The 26669-nt window shown below is 41.8% G+C and overlaps 1 protein-coding gene across 4 annotated transcripts in view; it reads left to right on the forward strand.

Moving 5' to 3' along the window:
* Positions 1 to 26669, forward strand: part of SLC35A5 (solute carrier family 35 member A5) — a 712931-nt gene that overhangs the window by 99032 nt on the left and 587230 nt on the right. Inside the window, exon 2 of one of the 4 annotated variants that reach the window (XM_044072368.1) lies at positions 2089 to 2166. The exons of the other annotated variants lie outside the window; for them this stretch is intronic. The gene's annotated coding sequence lies outside the window, so the exon portion shown is untranslated. The remainder of the gene's footprint in view (positions 1 to 2088; positions 2167 to 26669) is intronic. 4 annotated transcript variants of the gene reach the window in all.

Here is a 26669-nt window from a genome sequence, read left to right on the forward strand (position 1 = left end):
ATACAAACTCCAAGATCACCATACTTGGAAGAAAAGGAAATAATTTGAGAATTGACATCTCAGGTTTGGTATATATGAATTTGATCTTTTGGCTGTTCAGCCTCTGTTTTTTGTGATTTGCTGTAGTGGGCCCAACATTTCAAATGGTCACGGAGTGTCTCACAGCAAGCAACACCAATGTGCAGCTGTTTCCAGCTTTTTACAAAACCTGTATTTGTTTTTCTCCCAACCCAACCTTTCAGTGGGTTTTGTAAGAATGTGTACATAGTCCACGGTCCTGGTTCGCCATTATTAGCTTTTCACCTTTTGTTTTCAGTTAGATTCTCTTTAAATCTTTGTAAACGTGGAGTAGTTCTGGAGATTTTGGTACTTGCCAATATATTTGGCTTTTCCAGTTTTCTTTCCTTCTCATCCTGTTTTTTCTTGTATTCTTTCATGTTTTTGAGGGATTGAGTGGCAGTCAGTTAATGTCTGCTGTTTTGTCTACTTCTGGTTTGATTTCCATTCCTGTTTGACACTGAAATGCTTCTGCTAAAAACTAAGCAAAGATGTTATGTTTGAGTTTTTCTCCTCATGTTTTAAAACTTTCATTGTGATTGGATCTGATGAGGTCAGCAGATATGTATGTATCTGTGCATGTAATCAATTTCTTCAAAATGAGGAATATAGAGTCTTGGTGTACAGTGATTTATTGTATATCATTTGGTAAGCATGAAGCAACAAATTGCTTCCATTACACTACCGGCCTTGCAACTATACTTGAAAGACATGGTGTTAGTATAAACTGGACTAAAATGCTGTAAAGTGCACAAACAGTTATAATGATCCTGGTAACAGGAGGAAGACACAGTACATTAACAGTATCAGATATACTATATTTTACAAACATTCTTTGTTGCTGAAGTACATCTTAAAAGCTAGCTTAGACCTTAACTGCACTTTGTATACAATTACTAAAAGCTGCCCTTCAGTCACATGCCATTTTCTTTTGCTATTTAGGCCTCAGACATAAAGCACTCCTCGGGAAGGCAGAATAACTGCTGGTAATCACCCTAGAAGTACTGCCTTTCTCCCATGCCAGAATTGTGCAGCATTTAGACTTGGTTCTGAGCTTATGTGCTGTAAATACTGTCTATTCTGTGCATGTGATAGATGTTCACAATTAGGACTGATCTGTGAAGCATTTTGTAGTGTTTATATATGGTATAACGTTATACATGTTCACCATTAGGAGTAATCATTGAGAAATTTTGTAGTGTTTATAATCATCATTAAGACTGACTGTTGAAGCATTCTGTAGTGTTTTTATACATGGTATAACATTATAGATGTTTACCCGTGGTGGTGGTGCTGCGGTAGCGTTGTCGCCTCACAGACGCTGTCCGGTTCGATTTTCAGCTAGAGCGTCTTCTGCGTGGAGACATGCGTGAATGGGCGTACCTTCATTGAAGGTTGTGCGTCAGGGCTGGTAACTCGGCACGTAAAAATCTACTACCAATCATTAGCGGACCGGAGTTCTGCTGTGGCGACCCCTAACTGGGAAAAGCCGAAAGACACAACAACAACATAACATTATAGACATTTGGGGCTGGTTATCAAGGCATTCTGTACTGTTTATAAATGTAGTATAACTGTATAAATGTTCACCAGTCAGACTTATAGTTGAGGCATTCTGTAATATTGGTGTGTGTGTGTGTGTGTGTGTGTGTGTGTGTGTGTGTGTGTGTGTGTGTGTGTGTGTGTGTGTGTGTGTGTGTGTGTGTGGTAGAGTATGCTGTCTTCACTGCATTGTATCACAAATGTATTGTGTTTCTATAAACCTGTTGTATACCTTGTGATGTTATACATTCATAGGGAAGTACTAGGCTAGCTGCCCTTTTGGCCCATTTAAAGCCTAGCCAGTTTCCCTTTGTGTGCTTGAAATAACCTATCCTGTTTGGTTATAGATTGACTATACCCATCCCAAGGTCAAGAATTGTATATTACCCCTAATAAGAATAACTGGGATCCTGCCATAAATAATTTGAGGGGACCCATGTATGGGATGATGTGCATTGCAGATATTTACTTCAGCTTTTTTTCCCCCAGGTGTCTGCTGTAAGTAGGCATTGTGATATTGCCTAGCTGGACTAACCCAATTTATAGAGAGAAAACAACCATATTGTGGTAAGTTATTTTTCTTCTCTTCACATGTGTCTGAGATTAATGTAACTGAGTGATGTAACATAAGTATGATAGGCTGCTCGTGGTTAATTTGATCTTACCAAAAGAGTTGCTTTCATTATTCCTAAACTTCCAATGTACAGGAAAAGATAGATGCTTACTAGAAGGAATATTTTAAGATACAGGGACCAGTGATTTAATGACATGCAACAGAAAACGAACAGTGCAAAAGTAAAAGGAAACTGTTTAACAGATAAAGTGCTTCATAACAGCATACAATAGTCATCAATCTGAGTACCCAAAGTCTATAGTACTAATTTTATGGGTGACTGGTAATTCATATTTTGGTCCTGCAGGGAGGGTTGTCGGGTGATTAAATAGGTTAGAATAACAGAATCTATAAAGTGCAGCAAAAGGCAGTATACCGTGTTCATTGTATTTAATATTTCCATTGACTAAAGAGAAGTGATGATTTTACAGCTGTCCAATTTAACACCATGAAATGGTCAGTAGCGTTTTTGAGAGATATGTGGGAAGTCATGACCAGAATGCCAACAATCCGTTGTATGGCAGAATGACATATCTCCCCAACTACCTGTCTCCATAGAGGTTCCCCAAGGATCCATCCTTGGACCCCTACTCTTCTCTATTTACACCAATAATCTATCCTCTGCCACCAAACATGGCACAGTCATACAATACGCTGATGACTCGACCATCATCTGCTCAGCCCAGTCCATACCCAAACTGCAAAAAGTCACACAGGAAGCCTTTTCCTCTGTTGAAACTTGGTTATCTGATGCCCAATTGATACTCCACCCAAACAAAACTACTCCTCTTCCATCTTCTTCAATGAGTGAGTATTCACTGTTGCAGTCCTGATTACCCTCCCTCCAGCCCCCTGACTTCTCTTGGCTCTACCTTTCCTTCTTGTTTGGTATATTTAAGCTTTTTGGTGTATTTGCTTTTTGTTGGAGGTGCACCATAGCTTATAATTGCTTCACATTGTGGGGGCACCTAACATCTGGGACAAGAAAAACTGATGTAATGGTGTCTGCTGCATGTTTTATACCCCCTGACGACCTGACATCATGGAAGAGGAGATAGCATCCAACGCAGGAATCCAAGACTCTGGTATTTGGGCCGGCTGAGGGCTACCTGCAGGCAGATAACCCAAATGTGATTGATTGCAACAGTGAATACACTCTAACATCTACATTTATGGTAAGTGTACACAACTGTACTTTTTGAATTCTTGTGCCGGGACCCTGTCTGAGACTGGCATGGATCAGGTGATTTGCACATCCTTGGGGGCTTTACAAACCTCTGCTCTGGATGTTTAGTAGAACCTCAGCTGATTTTATACGTGAGGGACTGAGGGGGATACCACAAATTCTAGTTCAGGGAAAGATTCCTATTATGTTGGTTGATTGTTGGCAAGGGTCCAAACCTCCCAGGGTTTTTCAAGCAGACTTCCCTCAAAAGACAAAACAGTTTCCTTGCTTAAAGATCTTCAATGTGAATGGAAGGATTTTACTTTGGGTTTATTTAATTCCTTAATGGCCTTAAAGGATCCTCAAGGAATCTCTGTGCCTGCTCCTGCCTTGTCCTCTACTTCTCCCTAAGAGGCCCAGAGAACAGAAGTCTTCTGAGGAGTCTTTGGCATATTCTTCTCTAATCTGTTCTTTGGATTATGGATCTGAGGAAGAGAATTCTGTTAGTCCAGGCGCTCCCTTAAAAGAACTTTCTTTTGGGGTCACTATTTCTCATGGAATATTCCAAATGTTTCTGATATTCAAAAGCTGTATTATGAAGTCCTCCAGATGGAGTCTTCCAAACCTTCTGCTATTACTCCAGCCTTGGCTGCCCTCTTAGATACCTTATCAGCAGCTTCTGTTACGTCTGATTCTCAGCCTCCAGTCCCTAAGAAACTTGACAGATTTTACAAGGTGCTTGACTGTAAATTATTGTGCAAGTGTCATGTTGGTCCTTCTGTAGTGTTATCTGTTCTGACAAACCTTCTAAACTTTCACCATCTACTAAACTACTTCCCTCAGATAAAGATAGGAGAGCCATGGAATCTCTGGACAAAAACATCTGTACTGCTCCACCCTGGCTTTTAGGGCTATTAATTACCAGACTGCTATGACCAGGTATGTTTTTAGCCCTTCTTTCTCAAGCTTCTCAGCCACGTTCTGACCTCCCTGATTTGGAAGGGAAGATCTTAGCCCTTTCTTTATTGGGTTCTGCCTCTCAACTGGCTCACCACTCTGTTAAATGTAGTTATGATGCAGGTGATGCTTCCTGTAGAGCTGCTGCATTTAGTTCTATTTTGAGACATTATTCTTCATTGTCAGCTAAAGTTAAATTGTCAGATTCCCCTCTTGTTAATAAGAATCTCTTCGGCTCTGCTGCTGCTGAGCTTTAAGTCCATCCAGGATAAAGGCAAGGCCTTGCAGGAATTGAAACTTATTTTTGTTTCTCTGATCCCTAAATTTCAGAGGACTTGTCCATCCAAATCTGCTTTACTTGGCAAGACCGTCTTGCCCTAGACCTAAAGGTAAAAGGGCTCTAGGTTGGTACCTCCCTGCTAAGTTTACTGTGGCTTCTTCTTCTCAGAAGCCTCCATTACAAGACAAACCAAGTTCTGACAGTTTGCTTCCCCTTTCCCTAGGGCGGCGGGTTCCCTTATCAATTCATCTTTCGTTGTTCCTTTCTAATTGGTTAAGGGTCACTCAAAGGCTCTTGGGTATTGTTCATCAGCTGCCAGTGATATTTCATGGTGTGGAGTCCCCTTCCTCCTTTTCTGGACATCCCTTAACCTACTCAGGAGCAGCCTTGTTCTTTCCAGAACTGCTTCAGGCCCTTCTGGCTTGAGGCACCATTCAAGTTGTGTCCCCTGCCAAGAAGGGAAAAGGTTTTTATTCTAGGTTGTTCCTTGTTTCCAGGAAGGAAGGGACCTGGAGACCCATTTTGGACCTTTCTGAGCTTTCTAAAGGTCCCTTCCTTTTGCATGTTTTCCCTGCAAACCCTGTTGCATCTTTTACCCCAAGCCTTCTTGATATCCCTGGAACTCGATGATGCCTATCTGCACATCCCCATCCATCCCCTTTTCAGGACATTTTTATGTTTCTCAATTTCTTTCTTGCATTTTCAGTTCTGTGTACTGTCCCAAGGGTATTCACCAAATGCCTCACTCCTGTCATTGCCTTCTGTGGGATGAGACTGGTTCAGATCTTTCCTTATGTAGACAACCTGCTTATTCAGGCTTCGTTCCCCCAAGGCTCTGTGTCAGCACTTCCAGCTTACATTTGTTGGTTACAAAGCCTGGGATTTACCATAAACTTGCAAAACTCAGTCATGGTTCCTTCTTAGGGTCATGTTTTTCTCTTTTGCAGGACCCATACCTTACCCATACTGGCAACCTTGTCTCCACCCAAGGCCCTCTCTCAACATTTTTCAATCCCTTCTTCCTCTGACTTCAGTCATAGACTGGGATTTTCTCGGGGTTCTAGGTTTCATGGCTTCCACCATTTCTATGCTGTCTGTAACCAGGCTCCATTTGAGAAAACTACAGTGGTTCCTCAAGTCAGTGCGACTTCAGCACAGTCATCCACTGGATTTCCTAGTTCCCTTTCTTCCATGTGTCATACTCGAGCTTCAGTATTGATTCATCAGCTTCCTGTCAACTCGGGGCTTCCCTTCTAACCTCCAGTTCCATCTCAGGAACTCTTTTTCCAATACATCAGACGGAGTGGGGAACCTCCTTTAGTTCCTTCAAGGTCCAGTGTCTCTGAGCTCCCTGTCAGAGGTCCAATCACATCAACATCAATGAAATGAGAGCTCTCCTTTTAGGTCTTCAGGCTTTTCATTCTCTTTCTTTCAGGGGCTCTCAGTTTTCACAGACTATACCACAGTGATGTGGTATATAAACAAGCAAGTGAGGACATGGTCCTACCTTCTTGGCATACTTGCTTTTCAGGTCTGGGATCTTGCTGTCCAGTATCAACTGACTCCTCAGGCTGTCTGCATTCCTTCAGAGTAAAATATAGTGGCAGACTCTTTGAGTAGGTCCAGTGCAAAGTCACAAGAAGATGCTTCACAGAGATGTGTTTCTGGACATTGTCCATTGGTGGGATATTTCACAGGTAGATCTTTTGCCTCCTATCTGAACAGACTTTATCTTTTCTCTGCCAGAGTTCCAAGCACTCTGGTTTGGAAGGTGAACACCCTATCTTTTCCTTGGAAGATGTTTTTCCTGCGTCTTCCCTCCCCTTGCCTTGATTCTGAGGGTCCTGCTCAAGATCAAGCAAGACTTTCCCAAAATCTTGCTGGTGACTCCCTTTTGACCCACACAGCATTGGTCCCCCCCCGTTCTTCACTTAGACAGGGGCACTCACCACAATTTATCTCACTAGGTAGACCTTCTCACACAAGACAAAGGGGTCTCTTATCCATCCTCATTTGTCAACTCTTCAGTTGATGCTGTGGGTGATGAGGGTTTTGATAACTTTTAGGCACCTCTCTTTCTGAGGCTGTGCTTAGGGTTGTGCAGGAGGCTAGGAATCCCACCACCAGGAAATCGTATTTGTCCAAATGAAAGATATTTTCTGTGTGGTCCCTATCTCTATCGTAACCAGGATCCCTTTTCAATGGAGAATCCCTCTGGTTCTCTCATTTTGTGTGAATTGCTCCATGCTAGTTTGACATTCTTCAGTTAAAGCTCCCCTATCGGCTATTTCTGTGCATCTGCCCTTAAGTTCTCTACCCTCTAGGTTTGGGTTCAAACAGTTTCTTAAAGGTGTATTTCATATCAGGCCTACTAAGAAGCCTATTCCACCTTCTTGGAACCTCAGTTTTGCTCTTGAAAAATTGTCTCAAGCTCCTTCTGAGCCTGCAGCTTCAACTTCCTTGCAGCATTCTACTTTTGAAGAGTGTTTTTCTTTTGGTCCTCCCTTCAGCTAAGAGATTATTTGAACTCCAGGTTCTTGTGGCTATTTCTCCTTTCCATAGAGATTTTCATAGGGACAGGGTGTCTCTTCGTACAAATACTACTTTAATGCTCAAGGTGGTCAGAGTTGTCTCTTAGTCTGTTAATTTTCTTTACTTTTTTCCTGCTCCGTAATCTGCTAGTGAGAAGGTTCTTCACACCTTGTATTTGCATAGACAGATCAGATATTATTTGGATAAGACTAAGGCCATTTGCAAATCTGAGCAAGTTTTTGATTCCATTTATCCCAGGTCTTTGGGTTTAGCCGTTAATAAACAAATGGTATCCTCCCGGATCTCAAAGGTAATTTCTTTTTATTATTCCTTTCATGGTAAATGTCTCTCTACTTCTCTGAAGGTTCATTCTACCAGATATGTTGCTTCTTTGTTCAATGGACTGAACACCAATTCCATCATTGAGGCTGCTACTTGGGCCTTTGTCCATACCTTCACTAAACATTGTGAGTTGGATGTTTCCAGAGCGAGAGCTGGCTTTGCCAGAGCTATCCTGCATGGGGTTTCTAGAGGGCTGTTCTTTTCCTTCTCCCAGGATTCCTCTTGAGCTCTTATAATCTCCCTCACATCAGGAATACTGCATCAGTGATATGGAAGGACATAGTATTGTGTAAAATCTTACCATAATAGTAAATGTACTTCTTTTCACTTTTGCAGTATTTGCTCCCTCCCCGTTCTGCTCTACCCTATTCTTTTTGCCTTCGTGGCCAGGGATTTTTTTCTTTTTCTCTTTCTGATCCCTAGGGACAAATTGTTCCTCTTGGGGCTTTTCAGTTCTGAGATATGTATGTTCATACATCAACTTTATGTGCCACGCCTTGTGCTGGGAGCATATGTATGATTTACAACATTTGTAAATTCCAAAGGCTTTGGTATACTGGCCGGATGTTGGGCTACCCTTGGCAGGGCATTTGTTGGGTAAAGAATACTTCAACAGGGAAAAGGATATCTACTGTTATGGTATGATTTTACACAATTGTACTTTTATACCCACATTTTTTTTCATGTGCTACCAAGACCTCTTGCTATCCATAAGGAATTATATGTTGAAGAGTTGGAGCTTGACCATCACAATTTTCACATCTGTTTGGCCCTAGATAACGTGGAGAGCACCTCAATCTCAGTGGTCTTTTGGCAGAACTAAATTAAATGGACTTTAAGAAACCAATAATGATCTCCAAGATTTGCAGTATTGGAGGATTTTGTGACCTTCCAGGGGCATGAGGAGTCCTGACACCACAAGCAGAGGACCCCTGAGCCTTTGGCAGATATGAAATCCTGTATAACCAGCCACCCTAGAGGGTGTTGTGCTTAGAAAGTTGAAACTGCCAGAGAAGCCTTTTCATTCCAAATTCTTACTTTCTGTAGAGTTTGCATTGCATAGTTTTTCTGCCTGATGGGAGATCTGTAAAAAGTAGACAGGTGACTGAGCAGTTGATGGTGCTTGTTACTTTGAAAATGTTGTTTGTGGAAGAGTGCCATGACTATCTTATATGTATGTGCATGATGGAAGGCAACAGTCATATGCTTTGAAAAGAGTTGTGCCTCTGGGTGTAACTGTAGAAAAAAATTAGATCATTACTATACTATATTATGCTGTTGCAGTGAGTTCTTTGCTAGTTTGCATCTTTCTATGTGAACATTGTGGCCTAAATATTAGAAGTTACTTACTTGATAAATGTACTTACATTGTCTGGCTTGGAGTAAAATCTTGCAGTCATTTGTTCGTCACAGTTGTTTGTGCAGAATACCTTGAGGTTGTACTAGCTGGTGATGTAGTCTGTGATGAATAGCCCGATGTCACAGCATAGCAAGACAGGTTTTTCATTGCTTGCAAGAGATTGCGCATTTGAGGTTATTGCACTTTGGAGAAGAGCATAATAAGGGAGGTTTTCCTCCCATGGCAAAAAAAGTTAGTTTTTTCAGTTTGCTCAAAGCTTGATTAGCTTGAGTGCATATATTGTGAACATCTAGGCACTAGAATGTTGGTTATGAACATTGTCTGCAGCAGTTTTGATACAATATTGAAGGTTTTAGAAAGTCACAGTGGACTGCACTGCTTCTCTGTCGGAATATTGAGTTTGGATGGGGGTTTACTGATGAGTGAGCATCCGTGTTTGTTGGAAAATGCTTAATTTTTTTTTTCTTTTATCGCATGTTTCTTGTATTAATTCAGCAAAGGGGAATCTGGGCCTGCTGTCCCCAGAGATTTGAGCTAATGACCCTGATGAGTACAAGGTGGTTTGGCTTCTTTAAGAAGAATTGTGAGAATATATATATGCTCTCTCAGGTTATAGTAGTACATTGAAGCAAAGCTGAGCAATCTTTAGCTGGCTGTCCACAGAGATACCAAACTATATCAAAGTTGTGACAGTAATGTACTCAATTTCTGTTAAGAAAGGAACTGGGATGGTGTATTTTTGTAAAGTGTGGCTTTGCATTTTCTGTAGCTGTAGTTGTACTGATATTTCTCATTTGGTGAATCAGTTGAATTCAGGGCTCCTTCTGTTGTATCCTTTGAATTTGTTCTCCTGGTTAAGTATTTAATAATTTACCTGATTGTGTACCCACGTTGGTAGCAACGAGTGAGCAGTCTACTTTGTTAGGAGAGTCTGAGGTAGTATAGCAACTGTTTCATGTTTACTAACAATCCTTTACTGTTATCCTGCACTGATATAACTTATGAGAGTTATAAATAATTACTCAATTTAAACACTAGTCTCTTGCACACTACTGTAGCATACCTCCACATCATAGCCATCCAGAGCTAGAAATATTTATGCTGATGTTGTAAAGAAGTCACACCCCAAACCTGTTACAGAACTCTGCCCACATAGTACCATACCATCAAATGTTAACCAGTACCTTCTTCCACACCTAAGAGTTACTCTTGCCTGAAGGCCAGACCTACAAGAATTCCTGCAGCTGTGGCCACATATGGCAACATATTAGTAATGGTTCACTTCATAATCAGATATGCTGATGTTCTTCTCACCGCATGGAGTGAATAAATGGTCACAGTCAGCTGTCTGCCTGCAGTGCCCATATTCATATGACCATTGCCCTGCTTACCTCCACCCCAAGTGTGAGTATGACTGTTTTGTCCCACACTGATGTTTTGTTGGTGCTGCAACTTTCCTGCATTAAATGTTGCTTTTGCACATTTATCAAGGCCAAATGACATTCTTATATGATCTAAGAAAGTTTTAACCAGTTCCATTTACTTGTGCTTTCAGCTCCTCATCCAATGAACTATACACTTTTAAATCATCCCCAAAAAGAAGAAAAAAAGTCCTTACAATTTGTTGTTGTCTGGAAGCAAAATTGTACCCATGACCTAATCTGTTAAGTAGACAGTTTAATGGATTAAGGGCAAGACAAAAGAGCAGTGGCGAGAACAAATCACCCTGGAATATTCCCCTTTGAATTTTTATCCCTGAAATCGTCATGGCTCAGCTGCAGAGTGGTTTGCCACTATTTCATGGTCACTGTAATGTAATTGATCAGTGTAGTATTGTATCTTGTACATCTGTAAGCACACTTTTATCCATGAGTGTGGGATGCTGTTAAATACTTTTTGTAGTCTAGCCATACCATACTTAGATTCTTCCCCTTTTTACAATTCCTCATTATGACTTTATTTAACAAATTAGCCTTTGTTCCATATGACTTTTTTGTTACCCTTTTGTTTTGTTGCCATAATTGAGTTTTCTTCTAAAGGATTATAAACTCTGTCAGCATCAGTTCCAAGTATGTACAAACTATACACTGGAAGACAAGTTATTAGTCTGTTGTTTTTAGGATAGCTTGTTGACTAATTCTTCAGAAAAAATATTGTTTTTCCTATTTACCAGGTTGGTGTTTGTTAAAGGCGCACATATATGTAGTTATTATTCGGGGCTAAACCGTTGTGCAATGATGTTAATACTTTTAATCAGAAGTTAGGTACTGCATCTGGGCTTGGGGGTTTCCATTTAGGAGCTTTTCTTAAATTTATTTCAATTTCTCTGGCCATTTCATCACCCCTTTTCATATCCTGTAAATTTGAACTACTTACTGTTTCTTTTACTTGTATCTGTTCATCTTTATGTTCCATGGGGTCTTCATAAATACTTCTCCAACATGAGTGTATTTCTTTTTTTTTTTTTTTTGGTGGTGTTTCTATTCTTTCTGCTTTGTTTTACAATTTTCTATAAAATGTTTTTGAATACTCAATGAATTCCTTATTTTGTATGTTTCCTTTATATTTATCTGCATGTCTTCTAAGTTGTTCAGTCTGTACTGATATCTTTAGTTTATTATTCACACCAATATACAGTAGATCCTGATCTTTTCTAATAATGCACATTGCTTTTATCACATCCATCTTTCAAAGTATTTTGTTGATCTGTCCCCAGTTCTAACAGTGACACTGCTTGTTTTAATTGCCTTATAGTTTTCTCTCTTCGATACTTCCATGATGGCATTTGATTTCTTCTCTTACTGCCCCGTGTCTTTGTGGTAAAACTTTATCTGTTATTAATTTTGCTGCCCAGTAATATATTCTTTTTACATCTGTTATATCACACAAATTTTTAGTAGTCTTGATTACTGTGTTCATTTGTTTTATCAGACTGTGTGTCCAGCTCTATTAAATCAAGCTTTGAATTTTTTTTTTTCTAAACTGAGGACACATTCTTTATTCCCCATTTCCTGCAGGCATTCTACAGAAAATTCCAGAACATCTTATTGTGCCATAGTCTCTTCAGCTGCATCCTGCATCGTCTATTGCTGTTTCATATGACAACTCGCTGGCCTTTCACTCCACAACATTGACTGCTTCAGTTCCCACCATTTCCTGTTACTTCCCTTGCTGTTCAACTCCAACTAGGCCTTCTGGGCCCATCTCATTTGCTCATTCAACTGAGTGCAGTGAGGTCATATTCTGATTTCAGGCATTCCTACTGTGTACAAAGAGAGCATTTGGGAAGGACAACCCCTGTAGCCTCTTAATCCTGCTCTGTTCCTTCCCTCAAAAAAATAAATAAATTAAATATATATATATATATTCATCTGCTCTTACTGCAGCTGTCTTAGTTGCTCTTCTGCGTGCTGTTATCTGTTCAGTCGCTCTTACTCTGCACTTATTACTGCTTGTTAGTGTTAGTAGCCTTCTAATTTACTGCCTTCTGCACTTGTTTTTTAGTCATTTGTTAATTTAATTGCAGCATTTATTTGAACTGTATTTGCTGTAGTGTTGCTGCACGCTCGGGTGTGCTGGCCTGCACTACAATTTGAATTGTATTTACTTCTGTTTTAGCTGCTTTTCTGTAACAAAAACAAAATTCTAAGCTTGTTTCCTGTAACTAGTCAAGTCCATATACAGACTTGCTACCAACTGTTGGTAAGCTTCTGAGCCTCCCAAGCCTTTCTGTGTTCGAGGGAAGCCTTCTAGCTTATCAGTGGGAGTGGTAAGCACTAGGTAGCCTATCTACCACGGGAAGAGTGGGTTTTGGCCCTGAAATTGTAGTTCATTGGCCGTTTGGGCAGTTTTTCCATCTCTTTCTTCTTTCTGGTTAAGAGCCTGTTTTGCGTTTGGTCCCCGCCTTTCCTATAACTAGTGTAATCCAGGTACAGATTTGCTGTATCCAGGACTGTTGGTAAGCGTCTGAGCCCTCCCAAGCCCTTTTGTGTTTGAGCGAAGCCTTCTAGCTTATCAGTGGGAGTGGTAAGCACTAGGTAACCTATCTACCACAGGAGGTGTGGTTTCTGGCCCATTAATGATAGTTTATTGGCTGTTTGGGAAGCTTTTCCATCTCTTTCAACCTTCTGATTTAAAAGCCTGTGTTTGCACTTGTTTCCTGCCTTTCCTGTTACTAGTCTAGTCCAGGTACAGATTTTCTGTATCCAGGACTCTTTGTAAGCTTCTGACCCCCCCCCCCAAGCCTTTCAGTGTTGGAGGGAAGCCTTCTAGCTTATCAGTGGGGGTGGTAAGCACCAGGTAGCCTATCTACCACAGGAGGAGTGGTCCCTGGCCCAGAAATTGTAGCTATTGGCTGTTTGAGCAGTTTTTTTCCATCACTTTCAACTTTCTGACTTGAAAGCCGCACTTGTGCCCGTTTCCGCCTTTCCTATAACTAGCCTAGTCCGGTTACAGAGTTGCTGTATCCAGGATTGTTAGTAAGCTTCTGAGCCCCCAAGCCTTTCTGTGTTGGAGGAAAGCCTTCTAGCTTATCAGTGGGAATGGTAAGCACTAGGTAGCCTATCCCCCCATGGGAAGAGTAAGTTTTGGCCCAGAAATTGTTGTTTATTTGGCCGTTTGGGCAGTTTTCCATCTCTTTCAACTTGCTGGCTTAAAAGCCTACATTTGTACTTGTTCCCAGCCTTTCTTGTAACTAGTCTAGTCCAGGTACAGATTTGCTGTATTTCAGGACTCTTTGTAAGCTTCTGAGCCCCCCAAGCTTTTCTGTGTTGGAGGGAAGCCTTCTAGCTTATCAGTGGGAGTGGTAAGCATTAGGTAGCCTATCTACCACAAGAGGAGTGGTTACTGTCCCAGACATTGTAGCTCTTGGCTGTTTGGGCATTTTTTTTCCATCTCTTTCAACGTTCTGGTTTAAAAGCCGCACTTGGACTGGTTTCCCACCTTTCCTGTAACTAGCCTAGTCCAGATACAGAGTTGCTGTATCCAGGACCCCGCAAACCTTTCTGTGTTAGAGGAAAGCCTTCTAGCTTATTAGTGGGAGTGGTAAGCACTAGGTAGCCTGTCTACCACGAGAGGAGATGTTCTTGGCCCAGACATTGTAGTTTATTGATAATTTGGACAGTTTGTTCATCTCTTTCAACTTTCTGGTTTAAAAGACCACATCTGCGCTCGTTTCCCATCTTTCGGTAACTAACCTACTAGTAGCACTAGAAAGCCTTAAACTGATACAAGCCTTCTAGCTTGGGAGAGAGATACTGGAGTGATTAAGTATCCATTTTCTGTACTTTCTTGCTGTACTTAACTGTTTTCCGCCTAAACGCAGATTTTTCAGTGTTTATTGTGATTTAAAAGCTTGTTTTTTTTCACATATTGTACATATTTGGCTGCCTGCACTTTTAAAAAGTTGTGTTTTTGTTTAAATAATTTAACTGTTGTAGGCTACACACTAAAGTGCGATAGCCTTTTTTGATCGTTTGTAGTCTAAAGCTGTTTTAAGTGTATTTTTTACTGTTTTTGCCGTATCTTTAAAAAAAAAAAAACAAAAAAAAAATCCTTGTTTCCCACCTTTCTAAGCTAGTATAGTCCAGTTTTCAGGCTAGTGCTGAATTCAGGGCTGTGATACTAGTTTCTGAGTTTGCCCATACCTTACTTGGATAGAAGGAAGTTTCTCTGTTCACCTGTGAGAGAGGGGAGCTTTGAGCAGCCTGTTTGTCCCTGGAGGAGTGGTTCCAGCCCAGAAGTTAGTAGTTTATTGGCCATTTTGGGCCAATTTCTATCTCTTTCATTTCCCTACTATAAGAACTGCGTTTGCACGGTTTTGCGCACCGGGCAGTGCCGGTTAGCTACGGTTAAATTATTCCCGGTTCCACTAAGTCTCCTCTTCAGTTTTTCCCTTGAAACTAGCCTAACTCTCAACCTAAGCACTCAAAAAGCATCTTACAGCCCAGCACTTGCTCAGACCTAATAGCAAGCACTAATATACCGTGACACTGATTGTCCAGCAGGGCAAGGCTCTTTACTCACACCTGACCAACCAAGCGACTATGCAGCTCACCCTACTATTCAGGCATGACCAAAGGGCAACTTCAGGTGCACTCTCCAGTCCAGCTGGTGAACCTGTGCATCTTGAGGCAATGTTACAACTGCCTCATGTACATAGACAACCCTCTCCTCCTACCACAAAACACTAACCTATGTGAGAGATGCAATTATACAGCCAAACTCGAAGCTAAGCTGTCTCCACCTCAGACTGCAACAGACAGTCAAGAGGAGAAGGTTAACACTTGCACCACAACTCCAGCCTCATACAGACCTATTAAAACAGCACTGGCAAAAAATACACATAAATACACAAAATCATACTCTGAGGCTTTAAATAAAAACCTGCAAAAGCATCAGAGACCTCCAAAGCAGACACCTAAACAACCTGCACTTCCGTCACAAACCAGACAACACATAAAACACAAAATCAGTATGCTGCACAATCACAGCCCTTAAGGTGAAATAACATACCTAACACACACTAGTAATAGTTGACTCTATAGTCAGGCATACTGACGTCTCACTCACTAGGTTGGACAAGCAGAAGATTGCTTTTAGGGAGTCGGAACCCGCCACGTAACACAAGCACTCGGGTCACTCCAGAACAAGTACAAATATGACTCTCTCATTGTTTATGTTGGTGTGAATGACCTGAGATGTACCTCCTTGGACTACATGGAAAGAGACATGGAAGAGCTCTCTTATGTAGCCAAGGCTGGTATGACCCTGACCCAGAGTAGCATCCTGCCCTCACAAAGAATACCTCGGTATAAAGAGAAAATTATTAATTTCAACAATTAGCTAAGCTTCTGGGGTCATTCAAAGGGGATCCAGTGTCTGTCAGCCTGGGACGACATGCTCGACAAGCCGCGTTGCTTCGTAAGAGATGGCTTACACATTTCACCCCTAGGCTTTCGAATACTGGCCAAGGCTCTTGCTGCCCCCATAGTGCCTTTTTAGGCAAGGCTCAAAAGTCAAACCCACCTCCGTAAACAGCACAATTAACAAAAAACTGAGGGTTATACTACTCAACACCAGGAGTTTAAATCTCAAAATGCACGCGCTCTAAGCACTCCGCAGTATGGAGAATGTCGACATCTGTGCAGTAACTGAAACCTGGTTCAGGGCTCCAGAGAGCACCCCAGCACCACCAGGCTACAACTCATACCACACGTTTCAGCCACAGAACACGGACTGAAACACAAAAGGAGGGGATGTATCCATATTCATCAAGGATACCTACACCTCCAGGTTAGTGGTGCAGCATGATACCTCTGAGATCATCCATGTGCATCTAACATCGGGCAAATCTGCAGTGCAAATTGTGGCCTGCTACAGATCACCCTCCATGACCCAGGACCACCACTCTACCTTTCTGGAGACACTGGAAAACATGAAGGTCCTACCCAACACCCTGATATTGGGCAATTTCAATTACCCTACCATTCACTGGGAAAACTACTAGAGTACAAATTCCCAGGCCCAGCGCTTCCTGGAATTCATCAACTCAAACACCCTGGATCAGCTGGGAAACTCCCCTACCAGAGGTGAAAACATATTGGACCTGGTCATCACCAATATGGGCGACAGGTGTTCCACACCGGAGGTCATCCCATCACTGGTTAGATCAGACCATAAACTAATCACTCTGGATGTCCACACCCCATGCCCAACTAAGGAAACCACAGTAAAAAAAACTTTTCTAAAGCAAACTTCACCTTACTTAAGACAGAGGTGGTAAGTTTCACAACCCCCACGCTAAAGGATAACGCTGCCCAAGATGCAGAAACCTGTACAAATACACTCTATATGAGCACCTACAAGGATGCATGGATCGTGCCTTCCCTAGCGAAACCAAGATTTACTCCTCTAAGAGAAGGAAACTAGCTTGGTGGACCCCAGCAGTAAACAGGCTATACAACAGAAGGAGGATACTAGTTCAGAAAAAAAGCAAATCCTAAGAAGGAAAGACATCCCTGATCAGTATCGGTAAGAAACTGAGGTCCCTCATGAAATCATCCAAGGCTAACTTCAAAAGAGAAATGGCCAAGGATTCAAAAGATAACCACAAAGCCTTATTTAGCTATGTTAAGAATCTAAGTGGCAACTTGCAGATATGCACTGAACTAGTGCAAAATAGCACAAAATATACTGAACCTACTGATTTTGCCAACATCCTGGCAGATAGATTCAGTGCAAACTTCACCCCCTTCTCACCTTCAAAATGGCCCACAACAATACCGAAAAGTGTAGTGTCCCAAAAAATCAGACGCACAGGTGAAAATAGCCCTTTCAAAACCCAAATACACAGCATCAGTGGGACTAGATGGTGTCCCAGGCTGTGTCTTTCACGAACTACAGAATGAAGTAACCCCCCACCTAAACACGCTGTTCAACCTCAGCCTCTCCACAGGCTACGTGCCCATTGAATGGCACACAGCAATGGTTATTCCTCTCCACCAAGGAGGGACCACAACTGATCCTGGTAACTATCGCCCCATAAGCCTGACTAGCCTGGTCTGCAAAGCCGTGGAGCACATCATCATGGAACTCATTAACAAAGACATTGGTAACCTCCAAACACTTGACCTGACCCAGTTCGGCTTTAAGGGCAGATCATGCCTACTAAACCTGGTTGACTTCTTCGAGAAAGTCACCAAGGCCATAGATAAGGGAAAGGTGGTTCACATAGCCTACCTTGACCTCGCAAGGCTTTCGACACCATTCCCCACTCTGGTATTACAGAAAAACTCACCAGCCTGAGCATAAACCCCTACGTCACGAGATGGGTTGCCAACTGGTTTACAGACAGAACTCGCACGGTAAGAATAGCGGGCCCCAGGTCGACTCTAAACCAGTCACAAGCGGTGTCCCACAAGGTCCTGGGGACCCCTACTGTTCGGCATGTACTACTCAGAAGTACAGGCAAACACAGGAGGACTATGGCTAATCAAGTTCGCTGATGACTGCAAACTGGGAGCCATAATGGACTCTCCGGCTGACACGGACATCCTTCCTTCAAAAGGGCCTAACTGAGACAGACACCTGGTGTCAAAGTCATGGCCTCAAGCTAAATGCCAAAAAATGCATAATCATCCCGTTTGGGGAAAAACAAAATGGCCACGAATTACCACATAGGTGGCAGCCCCCTTAATACAGAAGAGGTAATAATAGATCTGGGGACCCAGGTAGATAGTAATCTCTCCTTTGACTATCATATTGCCAAAGTAGTTAGGAAATACTTCTATGTGGCCCATCTAATTACTAAAGGGTTTCCATTTAGAAATAGAGAGGTTATAGTGCCCCTCTACTTGTCAGTCATTAGACCCATCATAGAGTACAATACCCCATTTGGAATGTACCTCACAAGACACTTCCAACAGCTGGAAAGACCACAAAAGTACCTCACCAAGAGGATTACTTGTCTCAAACACATGTCCTATGCAGCCCGACTGAAAAAAACTCCGGCCGTATTCACTGGCATATCGCTTACTCAGAGGTGATCTCTGCCTGACTTACAAAGCCATGTCCAACTCAGAATTGATGGTCATGCTCCACCTTAAGAAATCCAAGACACTGCGAGCCACATGCTCTAGTGAGCTAAACCTCGCCAGAACAATAAATAGAACATGGTGGAGGGATAGATTCCTGTGACAGACTCCCCATGCTTCGGAACAAAATTCCAGATGACATCAGGCAGAGCCACTCGCTAACATTCTTCAAGAGAAACTTTGACGAGTGGGTGGGTAACAGAAAATACACCCCTGGGATCACGTCTTGGCTCTGCTTGACCGAGGAGTTTAATTAATCAATGGGGCGGCGAAAGCCAACACTCTGGCTAGGCTTATAAATGCCCTTGGGCAGATAGCTTAGTACCTACCTAACTCAACTTTTTAAACTGGTTTCCTACTGAAAGCTCCAGAGTGTCTTCATGTGGTAACTGATCCAATGCTTCCCATTACAGCTGGGTTCCCACCTCAAATGTCTAAATGGTATGCCTCTAGTAGTGTTAGTCAGTGTTTTTCTCTGATTCCCCACTTCAGTGATATGTTTTTAATGTGAAACTAGATCGCAAAGGTCTGTGGCTGTCCATGTGTGCAGTTGACTAAACTGGGTGCTTTTGTTCACTTCTCCAGGGGGGCTTCATAACTTTCAAGAATGAGCTTGCCAGAACCAACACTTGGTGTACTGATCATACCTTAATCTTAATGCTAAAAATGTAGTTTAGTTGTCTTTGAGGGAACAAGTCTTTTTTTTTTCTACTGATTTACCACATAAATGGGACCCTGCTTAAGACTGACACAATCAGTAGAAATCTATCTAGGGTTCAACTTAGGACTTACTGCCTTGTCCAGTTAATTATCAAAAATATATCCTCAAGGTCCAAAGATGTCGTAGTCGCCCACTATGCTTCCTTCATCTGGTGAGTCATAGAATACAGTGTACTCTTAGAGGAATACTCCAAACCACAGACACCTTTAAGAAGTCAAGAACAACAACTTGCCTAAGCATACCATAGAAAGGCACCATCTTTTGTCTTGGTTTTTCTGCCTCGCTTCATAGGAATCCCCAGTAGTGTGCTCGCGTTCCCCTCAGCAAAAGTTTCATCCTGTATCTTGGCCAACCTCAATTAACCCAAGGCTGTCTTGTTGCCCTGCACTGAGACCCTGCGTTGGTGAACACTAAAATGCTTTCAGCTACACTACACCAGTGTATGTTAGAGTTGTATTTAGTCTGTCTTCTAAACTGAAGACTTCCCCTTTCACTGCACACTACTGCCCCCCCCCCCCCATTTTTCTCTTCCTATTGTACTCCTAGGTCAATTACTTAAAACTACTTTCTATTTTTAAAAGTTAACCTATGTACCTGCAACCCATATTTCAGTTGTGTTTCCCTGTAGAAGTGGTGGTCCTTTTCACCACACTGTACTAGATTAGTAGCATAAGATGTGTAGTTATTAGGAAGATACTGCACTACACTGACCTGGAATTGACTTAGCTTGGTTTTCCTGTTTTCTTTTTAGCAGTTGGCCTAGTCCAGTTTTTCTGACACTCTCAACCTTGTATTACTTTGCGTCTACCTAAGGTTACCATATGTCCGGGTTTCCCCGGACACGTCCTCTCTTTTTTTTTTTTTTTTGGGCACCTGTCCAGGCAGTTTTTGAAAATTATGTGATTTGTCCGGGTTTTAAAACCCAGACCAATCGCAGAATTTTCAAAAACCAGACATCCCTATTTTGGAGTCTTTCTCCGCTTTGTTTGTTTTTTTTTTTTTTGATTGGCTCGTATACTGGTATATGAACAAATCAAAAAACGGAGCTCTGTTCAATGCAGAACTGCTTGATGTTCCGCATTGAACAGAAGAGGGTCCGCTGTGCGTCTTTTTGATTGACTCGTATACTGGTATACGAGCCAGTCAAAAAGCGGAGAGCTCTGTTCAATGCGGAACTGTTTGATGTTCCGCATTGAACAGAAGAGGGTCTGCTGTGCGAAGTTTTGATTGGCTCATATACCGGTATAAGAGCCAATCAAAAAACCGGAGCTCTGTTCTGTTCAATGTGGAATATCAAGCAGTTCCGAATTGAAGAGGCTCCGCTGTGCGAGGTTTTGATTGGCTCATATACCGGCATACGGGCCAATAAAAAATCTCCAAACACAGAGCTACGTGTCTTTAATTTGGAAATGCATTTTTTTTGCTCTTCACCCTAAGAGGGGAGCAAAAAAAAAGTTTTTAGTTTTAATCTTACAAGAATAAAGACCTTTTTTGCTCTTCAGCCCTAAGAGGATGAAAAAACACATGTTCGTCCTCTTTTACATGCATCAAAATATGGTAACCCTATGTCTACCCCCCTCCCCCACCTTGAACCTGCACACCTCCCTCCCACTCCTGTTTAATTACAGAGGTAGCAAAAAGCCTGATCTTTTGACTTAGCTTTTCTGCCTTGCTTCATAGGAAACCCCAGTAGTGTGCTCGCATGCAAGACCACCTGGTATTTTTTGTTTGTGATTCGTATTGCTGTTTTTGTAAAGTTCATCCTAAGGGCATCTGCAGTGCTTCTGCCTCCCCAAGAACTAACTTTAAACGTGTATGTACCCTATTGTAAAATAAAAATTATATCCTATACCTATCGGTGTTGTATATTAACCCTGCATGCATTCGCTAACAGCCTACCATGGATTTTATCTCCCTTTACTCTCCTAGGCTCTTTCCCCCTCCTCTGAGTGCTCATAGCTTACCATTGTTCTTACTCAGGCCACCAGGTGGCATTGTTAACCACTAACTATCTTTTAATACACGCCAAAAGTACCATAACTGTTCTATTAATTTACCACTGCCCTGTTTTAGCCCTATTAATACTTACTATATTCTGCTAAACTGCTACTGCCCTGTTTTCAGCTCCTATCTCCTGTCAACCCTCTGCATCCTTTTAATTTCACACACACAGTGTCTTATGCCAGTGCCTCCTTACCTTGAGCTTATTTTTAATTTCACACACACACACTGTCTTATGCCAGTGCCTCCTTACTTTGAGCTTATTTCAACCACTCCCCACCCACACAAGACAACCATCCAGTCAAAGCCTTTCCCTCTTTACCCCTCCTCCTTTCACCCACATTAAGTACATCACTAATTAAATACATCACTTTTTCACTACCCCCTCTCACCCCACAGCTCTTCTCTCCAACTACAAATCCTCCCATATTAAACTACCTTTTTCTAACCATGCTTTTCTTACTGTCCCTAATGCTCTGAACCCCCATCTCCCTCCTACTACTCCTAACAAACTTTATACCATGCCAGCTCCTATACTTCCAATCAGCTTCCACACTCTACTCCTTACCATACTCCCACACAAAACTATCTCCTCCCTCACACACACAATCATTTCTTTTGCATCTCCTCTTCTCTGTTTCAGTTCAACCCTCTGCACCTTTTTAATCCTAACATTATTTCCACTAGTGCTAAGATGCTCTTAAACATATACTAGACCATCCAGAATACCCTAAATCCAAACCAAAATGCACTGAAATAACTTCTTTCAATAACCTCGTCTTAGCTGAAGACGTTCACCCCAACCCCGGACCTAACCAACCACAAATAACAATTAACCTCCCCCTACAATACTCTTCAATTTTTACACTCCATGCCCAGAGTCTCGGCAAGAAAGCACAGGAGTTTCAAGCACGGCTAAGTCATAACCAACCTGACGTTGTAGCCATCTCTGAAACTTGGCTCAAGCCCCACATCTCTGACTCTGAAATCCTACCCTCTGGATTTCACGTTCTTCGATGTGACCGCGCAAAGAAAAAAAGGCGGAGTTGTTGCATATAGAGCCACGGTGGTCCAGCGGTAGCATTGTTGCATCACAGCAGTAGGTTCTCCTGTTCGATTCTCAGCTGGAGCACCTTCTGTGTGGAGTCTGCATGTCCTCCCCGCTGTCGAATGGCGTTCGAAAGATATGCGTAGAATGGGCGTGCCTTCGTTGAAGGTTGGGCATCGAGCTGGCACATCGGCACCCGTAAAAATTTCTACTGCCAATCATTAGCGGACCGGAGTTCACCATTTAACATCTTTAACTTTACTCAGTTAACTCACTCCACCAGACCCAATAAAGCAAATCCCCCAGGATCCACTCTTGACTGGATCTTAGTCGCCCATCCAAATATAATTGCCAACTCTGTCACTATCCCTGACTCTTAGTGACCATTTCCCAACTTTCATTCACCATGCAACCACCTCCCATCCACCAATATATTCAGACCCGCAACCTTAGTCAATTTGACCCCAAAACCTTCTCTATCGCAAAGAAATGAATTGGAACATTCTAAAAACCCTTCCACTCGATAAAGCCATAGACCACTTTAATTCTACTTTCCTAGATGCTCTAAATTCCCCAGCTCCACCAAGGGGGAAAAAAGGAATAAAAACTATAACTGACCCTTGGCTAACCAAAGAAGCAAAGCAAATTATGCATCAAAGAATCAAATCCTGGAAGTTTTACCAAAAGAATAAACTTCCCAAAACCCTTTTCCAGTATACACAGCTCCATAACTTTGCAAAAAAAACAAATCTTCAAAGACAAAAACATCCTACTACACTAAGCTCCAGTCCAGCCATCCCCAAAACACTAGGTTTTTATGGAACTCCATAAACTCGCTCCTCAACCCAGGCTCCAAAAATAAGCCCTGTCTGGCCCCAAGTAAATCTGACCTCGAATTAGCCTCACTATTTAACTCTTTCTTTATAGAGTCAATATCCGTCTTAACAAAAACTTTTTCCAACAACGACCCATCTCTCCTACATTCCACCTAATCTAAGTTCCCAAATAATTTCCCTCCTATGTTTGAGCAGTACAGCTACCAAAAAAAAAATAGCAGCCACAAGAGTACACACAAATTAGATAGTAGAGTGGGCGCTCGCTCTAGACTGCAGACTTCAACTTGACAAATACATGCCATATTGGTTTTTTTTTATACTATGGTGGTGATCACATAGGCAATAAACAAATAATTATGTAGCCAATGGTCTAACAAGACACCAGAACACTACCTTAGAAGACTTTTTTTGTTTTAAAAACTAACTAATCGAGGCTACTATAAGGGCCTGCCTGGTTGTGCATAGCCAACCTGATCTGCCATTTTAATTAGGACTCCTAGTAGTAATTTTAAGGGGGGGCTCCTCTTTCTTTTCTACCTGGTCTATCCTATAAATTTAAAGAAGTGGTCACTAAATGAGACCAAGTGTCGAGGGGCTCCTTTTTTCTTCCCTTTCTTCATAGCATACTGATGCTTACAATTAGTCATCATTAAATTTCGTTCGGTCTTCCCCTATTCGGAATCCTGGCCTTCCCGCATTAACCAAGCATACTGTACAAGTTGCTCTACATCCACCTTTTAGCAGAATAAAATATCAGTCCAGGTGCGCGTGTAAATATTTTTTAACTTGCACAGGTATACGTGGGGGAACCTCTACTATCTCTAAGGGGCGATGGGGGGATCGTGTGCACCCTTTTGTATTTTGGGATCCTCCTATAGGAAAGGCTAGTCATACGGTCAAAGTAATCTACTTTTGTAGAAAATCTCTGGTTTGCAGATACGCAGATTGTGTGACCTGACATAGTCAATTAAATCATTTCTTTACTAGAATCATTATTCCGATGGTGTCCATAGGCATGGAGAAAACACCTGGCATGTACAAATGCCAGAACTGTAACTATTGCAACACATTCAGGGGAAAAAGATATTTTTTGTGTGAATGGTTTTTTTTTTATGAGATGTAGAGCAGCAACTTGTAACACCAGCATGGTAGTGTATTTGGCAATGCCAGAGAAGTGCCCAGGATTCTACGAGGGAAGAGACCCGGAATTGAGAGAGAGAAATATTTACTTTTATCAGTATGCTATGAAGAAAAGGAAGGAAGAAAAAAATTAGCCTCGACACACTTGGTCATTTACTTTCTCTATTGTCATGGTGGTTTTGATTTAATGTATTTTTCTATGTTTTTTATTTTTCTATGTTTGAGCTTAAACCTGTCTCTACTAACTACATAAAAAGACTTCTATCCAAACTTAAACCCTGCTCCAATGCACCTGACAACATCCTCACTTCCTTTCTCAAGTCTGCTGCTGATGGTATAGCTCTCCCAATTAGTATCCTAATTAATAGATCCATAAAGGAATCCTATGTCCCTAAACTCTGGCGTTCTACCTTTATTCTTCCTCTCCACCAGGGAGACAAAAACACTAACATTTCAAACTTCCACCCTATAGCTCTTCTCTTTCCAATATCCAAAATTCTAGAAGAATGCATCCACCTCCAACTTATGCCTTTTCTGACTAAAAACCAACTTCTTACCTCTACCCAACATGGCTTCCGACCAGGACATATCACCATAACATCTCGGGTCTATATGACTATACCGAAAGATCAGTACAGCAAATGTACATCGACAGATTTACGTCTATGTACATACTGAGCGAAACACCTAAGCAGCAAAAACCGGAATGCCGAACTTGTTTAATCATCATAATGCGCCACACAGGTAAGTAAAATCTAAACTAAAACATTACATTAATTAACTTTTGTAGGGGGGTAAGCCCCCCTGCACCCCCCTACTTAAATATACCAACTTCAAGCCTGCACTACAGTGGGGAAAAGGATATATTTCCTTATGCCCACCATCGTGCTGCTAGCTATGGAACACGTTCGGCGTCCTGGTTTTCGCTGTTTAGGTGTTTCACTCTATGTACATCGACGTAAATGTACATATATTCGCTGTTCTGATCTTTCGTTGTACTCTTATAGAATGAACAGCTCTACTCTCATTTTTTAGAAACTCAGTCAAGGCCAAGATTCTGCGAACTTAGTATCCTCAGTGCTCCTAGATCTTGCTAAAGCATTCTATACTGTTTCCCATAACACCTTCTAAGTCACCTTTCAAAGCTAAATATCTCCCAAAGCACACTTTCCTGGTTCTCAGGCTATCTGTCAGATAATCTCAGGCTGTGAAATGGAAAAAAGGCACCTCACCTTCTTACCCACCCCTACCGGAGTACCACAGGGGTCCATCCTCAGACCAATGCTGTTTAATATCTTTATCAATAACTTTCACTCTGCTATTCCTAATGCCAAAGTCCTCCAATATGCAGATGACTTTACACTTGTCTGCTCTGCCTCTTAACCTCCCTGAACTCCTATATAAAACTCGGACAGCCTTCTCAACTAGTGAGATTTGGATGCGACAAAATCACCTTTCTCTTAATCCTAACAAATCTAAAATACTACTATTCGCACCCTCAAAATCTTTCTCTTTTGATAAAAATTCCTTTCAAGTACTTTGCCAAAGCAACTCTCTGAAGTTGTTCCCTTTGCCAAACTACTCTTTTTAACTATAGACTAACACCTGAAGTTCGACATCCATATTCAGCAAAATATAAATAAAACCCACCAAAAATTAGGTATGCTATATAGGAACAACCACTTCCTCTCTACTTCTGCCAGGCATACTGTGGCCTTCTCTTACCTCCTTCCCTCCCTTCTGTACGGCACCCCCCTACTAACTAACCTGTCCTTTTCCATCACTTCTGAACTTGAAAGCTGTTGCAATAAAATTTCTAAATTTGCCACCAAAGCCAAACCTTCCACTCACAACATTGTTACCCTCCAATCCCTCAACTGGTTAGAATTCACAAATTAACTGGACTTCCTCCAGCTCACTACAGCACATAGAGCGGGGCATTTGGTTGGATTAAATATTAGTTTAGCATCCTTCCCCCATACACCCCAAACAGAACTCTCAAATCTGAACACCAAAACTTAATTACTGAACACAAACCTAAACGTCCTGCTGGACAGCTTCTCTTCTCCCTTCCACAATGTCAAACACAAACATCTTCAAAACTCAGCTTTACACCTACCTCTCCTCCAAATGGAAATGTAACTGCATTCTCCCTACCTAGAACTCTTTAACAAAAGTCACTGGGAGGGTATCCTCCTGAGTTCCTAAGCACCTTATAGCTGGTTATAACCTTTTATAGCTAATTCCCATACAATCTCTCACATTCTGTAAATAGATTTTGACTTTAACTGTGTGAATTTGTTCAAATGTATCTGCATGATATTCTTCCACTATGGGCAGTATTGCTCACGCTTTGTATTATTTGATTTGTATTTGTACTTGTACTTTTATTTTTATTGGACTGCTATCTTTACTGTAATCTGTTTCATGGAGCTTTTTGTCCCCGGGCCTCCACTGAAAACGGGCTCTTTGGGCCCAGTGG

Source organism: Protopterus annectens, chromosome 5.part0 (genome assembly GCF_019279795.1).
Source record: "Protopterus annectens isolate FY-2018-M chromosome 5.part0, PAN1.0, whole genome shotgun sequence".
NCBI lineage: Eukaryota > Metazoa > Chordata > Ceratodontiformes > Protopteridae > Protopterus > Protopterus annectens.